The sequence below is a fragment of the Oryzias latipes genome, chromosome 5 (assembly GCF_002234675.1).
Source record: "Oryzias latipes chromosome 5, ASM223467v1".
NCBI classification, from domain to species: domain Eukaryota; kingdom Metazoa; phylum Chordata; class Actinopteri; order Beloniformes; family Adrianichthyidae; genus Oryzias; species Oryzias latipes.
In genome coordinates this window covers 21021604-21033363 of record NC_019863.2, presented here as the reverse complement: position 1 = coordinate 21033363, position 11760 = coordinate 21021604, and positions in this window count along the sequence as shown.

Here is an 11760-nt window from a genome sequence, read left to right as displayed (position 1 = left end):
ACAGAGGGTGGAATTGAGGTTACAGGTGAAGGAAGTGAGGGAAGGGGAACCAATCATTAGACACTCCAACCAAATTGATGTCTAGCAATGTCTTGCATTAGAAGGAATCCAGGACTAATCAAACCAGCATAAGGTGCATGATCTCACTCAAGTTACGTCTGATGAGCACACGGAGAGCTGTGCGGCCCTCCAAAGAAAGAAAGTAAAGTCCAAAGTCCTACTTTCTGTCACACACCTAGGTGTGTGAAATTCATTCTCTGCATTTGACCCATCCCCTGGGGGAGCAGTGAGCTGCAGACCAGCCGCGCTCGGGAGGTAGCAGCGTTAAGGGGTGATGTTAATTGCTCGCCATTGATATGGTAATTGCTCCATTACCATTGTTCATTCCCCTCCGGGAATCGAACCCTGGATTCCTGCGTGGCAGCCTTCCACCTTACCAACCGAAATGCCACCCCAAACCATCACTGACCCACCACCTAATAAGTAATGTTAGACAATGTTGTAGGCAGCAGAACGTTCTCCATAGTGTCTTCAGACCCTGTCATGTTTGTCACATGTGCTCAGTAAGAACCTGCTTTCATCTCTGAAGAGCACAGGGTGCCAATATTCAAATCATGGTGTTCTCTAGCAAATGCCAAACTTCTTGTACGTTGTTGGGCTGTAATAACAACTCTCACCTGTGGACATTGGACTCTCATACCTCCCTCATGGAGTCTGTTTCTAACAGTTTCAGCAAACTCTGACCGTGATCCTTCTGTTTCTCCTTGCACAAAAGAAGAGGTAGTAGTCCTGTTGCACTCCAACGGCCTCCTCCCCATCTCCTAATGTACTGGCCTGTCTCCTGGTTCGCATCCAGCTCGCATTGATGTGGTGTCCTAGATGAATTGCGCTACCTGGGCCACCTGTGTGGATACCGCTGTTGTCACTCCAGCTGGTACCGCTGGAGTGACAACACTGTCAGCATTCAAAAGTCACCAAAACATCAGCCAGAAAACATAAGGAGGGATAAGTTTTCTATGGTCACCTCTTGTAGAACCACTACTTTATTGGAAGAGTCTTGCTGCTCGCCTATTATTTCGACCTGTTCTCTATTCCATGTCCACAAAATCGTGTCATATTGATTGTCAGTCACTGTTGCCTCCTAATTGGACAGTTTGATAACATAGAAGTGTGACTGACTTGGAGTACTACTGGGTTATTTAGGTGTCGCTTTTATTTTCTTTGAGCAGTGTAGATTAACCATTGCACTTCCGGTCCAGCTTGGACAGACTTCAGTCATTGGTAATGAAGTTAGTTCTTGTAAAAATAAAAATATTTAAATAAAATACCAACCACTGCCTTAAAAACAGATTGCTCTTGAAAACAAGATCTTTAACTTGATGGGTTTTTATATTAAGTTCATAAAAAGAAGGGTAAAACAACCCAACTTTCTCTAATATGCCTTCTCTTTCTGTCTGCACCAAAATTGATCCCTTTTAAACGTTTTTTGTTTTTTTATCTGAAGACAGGGTAGCTTTGAATTTGAGCTTCAGAGCAATGTTAAGGCCCTAATTTTTTTTTCTTTCTTTTTATTATTTATCTGATTTTCTTCCGTTTGTTTTTGCGAGCTGAGCAGTCAGTGGTTGAGCTGCTACCTCTGACAGATTGTTTTCTTTGTAGCCTGTGAATGTGAGCATGGGAGGAAACACTCAATAGGATTATATGTTTGGAAGCCTGTGGTGGAACGCCACAAACAAGAGAAACGGAGGACGAAAAGCCACTGACGGCTCTCTGTGATTAATGGCTGTAATTTAAACACTGATATTACTAAAGCTGCAGGTGACATACATGCAACAGACACACAAACAGCTCTTCACTTTTCTACAGTCATAACTGATCACCTCCAAGGCAGAGCTCCACACAAACAAAAATCTGTCACGTCTTATGAGCATACAAAGACAAAGTATGGTAACATCATCCTCATTTGTCCATATGAGTTTCCTGTGCTGTTTCTTTTTATGTAGAAACTGCTTTTGCAAGTTAAACCTGTGTCTTTCCAGCATTTATGTATGTCTTGCGGTTGAACATGAAAGATATAGTTTTCTATTTCATCTTCTGGTGACATTAGTTCTTCTGCAGCTCTTCCCAAGGAAAGCTTTTATTGAAACTACTGCCAACACTGTGATGCTCTCTATTCGGGAAAAAAAAAAAAAAAACGAAATAAATAAATAGAAAAAAAAATAAGTGCATATTTGTTCGATCTGATCAGTATTCTAATGCTTAAATAAGGGAAATAATTATACTTCGGGTTTTTTGGACAAAAAGAGACAGCCAAATCTGTTGCCATCTGTACTTAAGCCCACTGTCATTTTTGCAAAAATCATAAACTTGTTTATTTTGCCAAGTTCAATGAAAAAAACGTATTTACCCATTTTTGATTTTATCTTTTCTTTTTCAGCAACTTTTGTGAACTGTTCTAAATTATATCCAGAGCAAAAAAAAAGCTTGTGTTGATTTGAAAGTATTTGAATGTCATTTATTTACAAAATGAAAAGAGAACTAAGATTGATCCTTGTGGAACACCCCAGTCAATCTCCATACATCTCAAGTATTACCTGCAGACTGTACATATTATTGTCTTTTGTGCAAATAACTAGTCAGCCAATTAAGGGCTAATCCCCTTATATGAAATGGATACAACTTAGAAATTAAAACGGAATGATTAATGGTATCAAACGTCCTCTTCGAATTGATAAATAGTCTTTTCATGAATTGTTGTAGAAATATCTTCAGATATTTTCATCATTGCCATAGCTGTAGATTGAAAGCCATATTGCCTGTAATGGAAATATCTTGTTTTTTTTTTTTGACAAAAAAAAAATTCCCAACAACTTTACTAAGATTTTAGAAAACATAATCACGTGCCAGCGCTAGTGAAAATTCCCTAATTTATGCCTTTCTGGAGTGTTGAGTAATGTGATAAAATAGAGTTGTAATAGTCATGTAATTATGAAATGTCTTATCTATACTACTTTATTTTTTCTCTATTTTTTTGTCTAAATCTCTCATTATTTGTCCCTTCCACTGATTTAAAAAGGTTTATTTTCAGCTATGTGTGCTGCTCGTTGTCTGTAGTTAAAATTGGAAGATTGGAGTATTAATGTGTTTTTCATTTGTGGAATTGTTGCAGAAATAGGTAATAATGGTTTTCTTGGATAATAAGGATTCTATTACTGAAAGCTGCTCAATGGTTCCTTTATTACTTATGATGTGACATGTTTGTGAATATAAAAAAAGAACGTTTAGGCAGCCGTCACCCGCCTCCCCTTTATAAAAACAGTCAAATTTCATTGCCAGAGGTCTGTCCTGACAAAGATAGAAAGACGTCAAGTGGCAGTATGAGCGCACACATGCGTTTGTGCCCACAGAAAATCCTGTGAGGAGGGCGGTTATGATGGTTCAATTTTGGTGATTGCATCATTGTCTGTGGAGGACAGCAGTGACCTTGTGTTTTGCAACGACTGTGAACACATCCGACAACCCTATGTGTCCATTGTGTCTGTCGTTGCCTTACCTGCACTGAAGGCGACAGGTTATGACGCAGGGTGTGAAATGTTATGACGAAAAGCTCAGCCATCGGACAAATCCCCCAACAAGTGTCACCCGTTAAACTCAGTCAAAATCATTTCAAGCGTGTCAGAAAGGGAGAAGAAATAAACTCAGGGTGTGCATATGTGTCTTTCAACCTCAACCTGTGTGCATGGTGCTACATTTCTATGAGGATTCAGTTTGAACTATTTAAAGAATAAAAGGTGCAGGAGCAAATCCACATCATGAATGTTCTTAGAACATTCGAGACAAAATCCTCAAAATGCCATCCAGGAAAATGCTTACATTGTCTGTAGAAAGGTTTGAAATTCCATCCAACTTAACAACTCTTTAATCTCATGGTTTTCCACTGTAAAATGAAATGTCTTCCCATTGCTGAAAAGTGTACCAACAGTCTCTATTGAGAATAGAGTAATCTTTTTAAATTCTTTAAATTGAACAAGGTTTCAAAGAATGTACAAAAATTTAAAGATTACTCTAGAGATTGAATTTGATATTTTGGGACCCATAGCAAGCCACAAAGTTTGCAACTTTTATGTAATCACAATGTGAAAGTCAACTTAAAGTAAAACCTTAAGCTACGTACACCCTGGGATATGTGGCATGTTTAACCCTTGTGCTATCCTAGGCACTTTAACATTAGGAGTTGGGTCATCTAGACCCACTAGACAGTGCGCTGAACCATTTTCTTCAATGACTTGTGATCTTCAGTGGTGTCCATGGATTGCATGAAACCTTTCCACCTTTATCCACCTTTGTCATGGTAGGGAGGACACATCAATGTAAGGGTGGGGTCATCTAAGATAGCACAAGGGTTAAGAATGAGCAGAACGCAGGTTCTTGAATGCGCTTTAACATTTTGTGTTCACACTGGACTGTTGCTACCCAATACTAGTGCATGTACAGTATGTACAGTGGAAAGAGGCTTTGTGCTAAATGTTAAGGTGGTGCAAATCTCAGAAATCTTACTCCAGGCTTTTTCTTCCACAGCTCTATTCCAACAGATGAAAGACTTGGTGTCATTTAATACCAGCCGCAAACAAAGCGCAACTATTAATTTTATCTTAATGACTGGTTTTCAACTGGTTGGCACATCCGTGTTTTGGAAAGGACGCTATTCATACGTCACATACCAAATCCAAGTTTAACTGGTCGAACTTTTGACCTGCGCACAATTAAGCTTCGAACATGAAAGCCTGAAACATACATTTACATAAACTTTTCATTGGAAGCAGTTGCTCTAATTCACTTTTCTGAGCCCGGTTTAAACATAGCATTGAAGCAAATATTGATGTGACAGCACTGCAGATACGCTTATTTCGTCCTTCAGTCTATGTTTGCGTTCACAGAAACACATTTTAAAAGGTCAAGCTTTGCTCTTCACATTTATTAGGTCATATTTTTCTCATACATTTCTGCCATTTATAGCAAACTAGTAAACCTTAAAAATATTATATCTACTTTCTGATAAAAATAACTTTTTTAACAATATAAACTTCTTCTTATTACCCCTTTGTAAGCAAAGGGATAGTGGAAGATGAAGGCAGCCTCACTTAGAGGTGAATTCCTGATGAACTACTGCCGCTTTGAAGAAATGTCCCTGGAAAATGCCTTTATTATTTTTATTTTTTTAAGATTAGATAAAGATACTTTATTGATCCCAGCTTGGGAAATTGGGTGTCATTTTGGCCAAAATAAAATCTACTAAGAACACTTACAATAGATCAAAAGATGATTGGAGCAACAATATAAACTCTTGTGTCCTCTATCCAAAGGTAGATTAGTTTGATATGTGATATACTTCAACAATTTACAGTTTTGCACTGTTGAGGGGAAAAAATGAATATTTTAAAGATTCATTCATTGCTCTTCTAAACCCGTTTTGTCTCTTTCGGGGTCATAGGGCTGCCAGAGCCTATCCCGGCCACTCGTGTGTGAAGGCAGGGTACGTCCTGGACAGGTCGCCAGTCTGTCACTGGGCCACACATATTGCACACTCACATTCACTCTTAGGGACAATTTAGAGTGACCAATGAACCTATAAAGCATGTATATGGAAGGTGGGAGGAAGCCAGAGTCCCTGGAGAAAACCCATCAAGCACAGGGAAAACATGTAAAGTCCTCACAGAAAGGTCCCCTGTTGGATATTTTAAGATTTTTAATTACTTAAATGCAATCACAGTTTGTTAAAGGACTCATAACAAATAGAGGTTTGTGAGTGGGCTCTAGAAATGTTTTTCTTTTTCTTTTAAGGTGTTCTGAAGTAGCAGAATCAGAGCCATCTTCATATATTATGTCTTTGGAGTCAAAGACTCAGAACCTAATGCTACTGCTGCAGATTTTTAATTAGTGTCTTGTAAAGGGATAGTCAGCACTGTTTATAAAATTAACAAATGATTACTTTACAACTAGGGACCGTCTTTCTTAGTTTACAACCATGGCTTCTTTTCATGGCTTGTTCTATTCAGAAAAAAAAGTAAAAAGGCTCTTTTTATCTCTTCTACTTTAGGTAAAGAAATGAAGGCGAACAAAGCTTAACTTGTCAAAGTTGGACTAACAAAGGGAGATAAGGGCATACAGCAATTCTAATGAACACTAATTGCTCAAATTAGTCACTCCTGATAAGGTGCTGAAATGCACCCTGCACAAAAACTCAGAGTTTGTTATTTTATTTGGATGTTGGAGCATCTGTTCAGGCTTTCAATTGAGATGGGTTTGTAATTAAAACAGAGAAACAGAGAAAGTACTCTAATTTATGTCCATTAGCAGACTTGGGTATAGCTGTTATATATGGATGCATTGTCACATTATCTACCTTTGCAGCTTATGCTCTTTGGACTGCATTGGAAACAGAAATAAAAACATGCCTGCATACATTCAGCAAATAGGAACTTTAAAAACAGTAATAATTAGGTTGCTTTGTACCTTTTTCTTGTTAGACTTTATTTGCTGTTGTAGAATATTAGAAAATATCTCTCCATAGATGAAGTGAAACTTATATTCATGGAATTTCAGTGAGGAAATGCCAGACTTTATTCACTGGCCATGCTAACATGCAGGCCAATTTTGTGATCTTATCCAAAAATAAGACGATGTCAAACATGCTTGCTGGATCACCCCAGCTATCAGTTCATTCTCAAAAATGATGTTCATTTAACATTTAATTAAAAACACCAATTCCCACACATGCCCCCCCCCCCCCCCCCCCCCCCCCCCCCCATGATAAAATACACCAAAACAAACAAGAATAAAAGAGAAATGATTATAAAAAGCTAAAGAAGAGAGAACCCAAAAGGCACCGTCTGCCCTGTCTTCCTGTTGGCTGGGGTGTCAGCATCTAAACAGCACAAGCACAACTCATCCCCAGCAACTCCTGCCCCACAGCCCCCCAACCCCCATGGAGATATTTTTAACAAATATTGGCTCTAATGTTATTTACTTTCCAGTCATTTATAAACCAACAAAAAGAGGGCATATTGCTGCCAAAGGAATGGTGCGTGAATGAGTGGCAGTCTCAGTTTGGCATGAATTGTTAAATAATGTGAGTCCTGGGCAGGGAGAAGAGGCTCAGACCATGCTCATTCATGTGATTGGATGATAATTAGATAAACCAACAAAGAAATTTGTATAATAAAAAAACAAAAAACAGACACGCTTGAATGAACCAACTGGGACTTCAGCAACAGGAAGTCCAGAAATTCCAGATACTAGCTGTGGGATATAGGGACACAAAATCAAGAAAGCATGGTTGAAAGAGGTTAATAATATAATCAACTAAAACTTAAGACAGGTGAACAAAAACAGCAGTAGCGACACAGCTGAACAATAACACCACCACTAATAAAAATACATATCAAACAGCACTGAAGTCCCAGGGCATGGCCGGGAGAGCGGAAATGCTTCCTTATCTATTCATCGTCTGTGTTTTACAAAACAAAACTTAATAAAAAGAGAAGCAGAAAGAAGGAGATGTCAGCTTCAGTGAGGCTGATATCCTTTCAGGCAGCACAAACTGTCGCATTATGAAACCTTGGATGATGGACTGCTGAGCCCGGGGCCAATATCACAGAGCTGATAGAGCGGGGAAAGTTTCCTCCGGAGAGCAACAGCCACTGCCATGCAGAGCCAGCCTAATGCCCTGAGGAAACTGCATCTCACTAACCGCATGGGGTCATGAAGGCAATACTAAGCGACCCTGCAGGTTTGTGATTAATCAGTGTGATCACAGAGGATTGGCAGTGAAATCGCTGGAGGGAAGTGTTGAGTACCTGACAGGGCTCCTTCTGCTTGCTCTGCTTCTGACAGGATAATAAGCCACCGAGCTCCCAGGATAACTAAAGGTGCATGGATGGTCACAGAGGAGTGCATCCCTGGTTGAATGCTGGGATCATTGTAGCATAAGCACAGAATTTAATGCTCCGAAGCAGACAGCTGTCCCCACTCACACAACACAGTGCTGCCTACAGGCTATCTGATCCTCACAAGGCAAAATCAGATAGAAGAATGAGTATTGCTGCAAACTTAAAAATGATATTTAAATGAGAGCCAGTGACATTTTCCTGGAAGAATGCTTCCTTTCTGTTTCAATATTTCTACCAAAAGACATAACACCAATGTGCAAGGCAAGACTTCATGGATATTATATATATTGATTTTGTTTTTTGCAGTTACGCCTTAGGAGTGCAGATAGGTGATGGACATGTGGAAAAGAGGACGACCCACTGGCTGTTTAGCAGTGGATTAATAATGCAATAACAGATCAAACAGAAGACGATTTAGCAAAAGTTTCAGAGCAGAAAACCCTGCAATGAGGGGGAAAAAAATCAATAGTTCCTTGAGGAGATTTTAGCCTGCATGTTTCTTTAGTCACATCAAAAACCATCCAGCAAGATGTAACCAACTTCCACCGATGGTGCAAGTGTCATGTGACTAAAACCACCTCTTTATGTTGATATTTTCAAAATTAAAGCCCAAGTACTTTTAACCCTCCTGTTATGTTCATATGTCAGGAACAGAGATGATGTTCTGGGTCATTTGTGAGGAACAGAAATGGTGTTCCCGGATCAATTTGACCCAGTGTATGTTTTATTAATTAAAAAATGTCTGAAACCCTAAAAATCTAAACAAGCAGTGTGAATATTTCATTACTAACTCCATAATTAATTATTCTATCAGAATTTAGTGAAATGGTGTTTTCCTTACCTCCAACAGGTAGTGGTTCAATTATTAGATGATTCACTTGTTTTTCTTGAAAATATACATGTTCAAAGTCTTTTCTAATTTTTCAGTACTGTATTATTTTTGAAAGACTAACATAAAATACAATAGTTTAACATAACATTGAAACATAATCTTGAAATTTTGTTTTACATACATGCACTTTGAAACCAAAAAAAAACAAAATCACAATACAACAGACAAGCAATTGCAATATGAAATTGTGTGTGTCTGTACATATACACAGCACAAGAGTGACCAATCATCACTCTGTTCTTTGTGCAAATTGATTTTGCACATTTCACACAGGTCAGGCTGGTCTTGACCTGGATCCTGTCTCCAGCTCGACTCGCCCCCCCCGACCGTCCCCCCAACTCCATCTGGATGAAGCTCGTCTGCTGGACTTTAAATGTGTAGTTGTAGTGTTAGATAAATTTGTTCTTCTCTATGAGTTCTGATAAATTGCCTGTCCGTCCTGGGGGAGGATCCCTCCTTCATGTGGGCACCCCTGAAGTTTCTTTGTTTTTTCCGTTATCCGTTTTAAGGAGTTTTTCCTTACTGCGAAGGGATGTCCGTTTAGTTTAGTCTGTTTAGTTAGAACAATTAAGTATTTTCCTATTGAATTCTATGTATTTATGACCCTTTTGATTTTATGTTTTACTTTTTCAATTACCGACACGAAGCCCATCGAGACGACTATTGTTGTGAATTTGGGCTATACAATTAAAATTGAACTGAATTGAATTGAATTGACATAGTCACATGAGTCACTGCCATCCTAGTGGGCCCTGGCACTGTTTTTATTATGTTTTCTGCAGACAGGTTTGTCTGACGCATTTTTGGGGATGAAGACCAATGTATTTCACGATTCTTTGACATGAAAGTCTTTCTTGGATGGACCGGAATAGCAATTCCCTCATCTGGTTCAAAATAAGAATTATTAGAATCAGGATTTAGCTCAAGATAGTCTTCTTCTGTTCATGATCAGTGATGACTTCCAGAGCCTCCTGGACTGTCATCTTTCTGCTTCTGCTGCTCATTTTGTAATGTTGGAAGGACTCCCATGCAGATAATCTTTTACATGTTTTGCCCCTCCCCTGTTGATTGTCCACTGAATGTGGGTTGCGTTTTCCCGCTAGACCATAAATGGTTCCTGTCAAAAGTCACACATATGCACCTGTATGTGTGTGTGGGTCTGTGGGTGTGTGTCTATGTGTGTGATTGGGGTGAAGTGAGCTTTTCCCTTGAAGACCATAGAGCATTTAATATCTCTATTTTGAAAAATTGTGGACTTGGGCCCCTTTTGAACTAACCAGTTCAATAGCTACAGAGCTCCAAACTTCATGTGACCCTCAGATTAGCCCAAGTTCGGTACGCAGAGAGCTTCATGGAATGGGTTTCCATGGCCGAGCAGCTGCATCCAAACCACACATCACCAAGTGCAATACAAAGCATTGGATGTAGTGCTGCCACTGGACTCTAGAGCAGTGGATACGCCTTCTCTGGAGTGATGAATGATGCTTTTCCATCTGGCAATCCGATAGATGACTCAAGGTTTGGTGGGTACCAGGAGAACAGTACATTTCAGACTGCGTTATGTGTGAAATTCGGAGTAGGAGGAATTATGGTGTGGGTCTTTTTTTTCAGGACTTGGACTTGGCCCCCTTTAGTTCCAGTGAAAGTAACTCTGAATGCTTTAGGATTCTAAACTTTTTTGGACAAGTCAATGCTCCCAATCTTGTGGAAACAGTTTGGAGCAGGCCTCTTCCTCTTCCAACACGACTGTGCACCAGTCCACAAAGCAAGGTCCATAAAGACATGGATGAAAAAGTCCTGTGTGTATGAACTTGACTGATCTGCACAGAGTCCTGATATGAACCCGTTGGAAGACCTTTGGGAAGAGTTAGTGCGGAGACTGAGAACCAGGCCTTCTCAACCAACTGTGTGTAACCTCATGCGCTTTTTGAAGAATGGTGAAAAGTTCCTATAACCCATAACAGTGGCTCAGGCGGTTGAGCAGGTTGGCTAATGATCGAAGGGTCGGCGGTTCAATCCCCGCTCCCCCAAGCTTCACCCTCCTTGCCTCCAGCGTTGTGAATGTCTTGCTGATGGTCAGAGGGGCTGTAGGCGTGAACTGGCAGCTACCCCTCTGTCAGTCTGCCCCAGGGCAACTGTGGCTACATCAGTAGCTTACCATCACCAAGTATGAATGAGGAGTGAATGAATAATGGACACACTGTAAGTGCTTTGAGCGTTGGAAAAGCGCGAAAAAAATCCAATCCATTATTATTATAAACCCACTTCTTAACCTCTTCCCAGAAGAGTTGAAGGTGTAATAGCAGCAACAGGTGGACCATCATATTGAACTTTATGGGTTAGGAATAGGATGGCACTTCAGTTAACATGCGTGTCAAGTCAGGTGAGCCGATACTTTTAGTGTGTGTCCATCATCAGAAAAATGCCACAAGAACATGTTAAAAAAATATCAAAAACTCTATTTTTCATTGGAGTGTGTCTTTAATTTCTGCTTAGTAGTGTTCAGCCAAGTTGATTGCTGCGTTCACCATAATTATATATATTTTTTTACATAATCTTTGACTGTAAATGTATATTTGCCCTTTAAACTGCAATTTGTCCCATGCACAGACAAGGCGTCTTCCTTGAGGTTGATTTAATTTCATTTTTTTCGTTTTTTTGGTGCCTTTTCTGTTCATAAAAGCAATGCTGATATGTCTCATTATTTTTCACGATATCTCCCAAAACAAACTGTAATTCAAACTTTCTGGCATTCAGAGTTTACAAGGAGCTTGTGACTCAATTATTTTCCTCTTTAGAAATAGTCAACAACCTGGACTGCTGTATAATTTGCCATTACAACTGAATTGGTATGACTTGTGGTCAAGTAGCTACAGCACTCATGTTCAAGTGAAGGCGGTCTGAAGTCACTGAAAACAT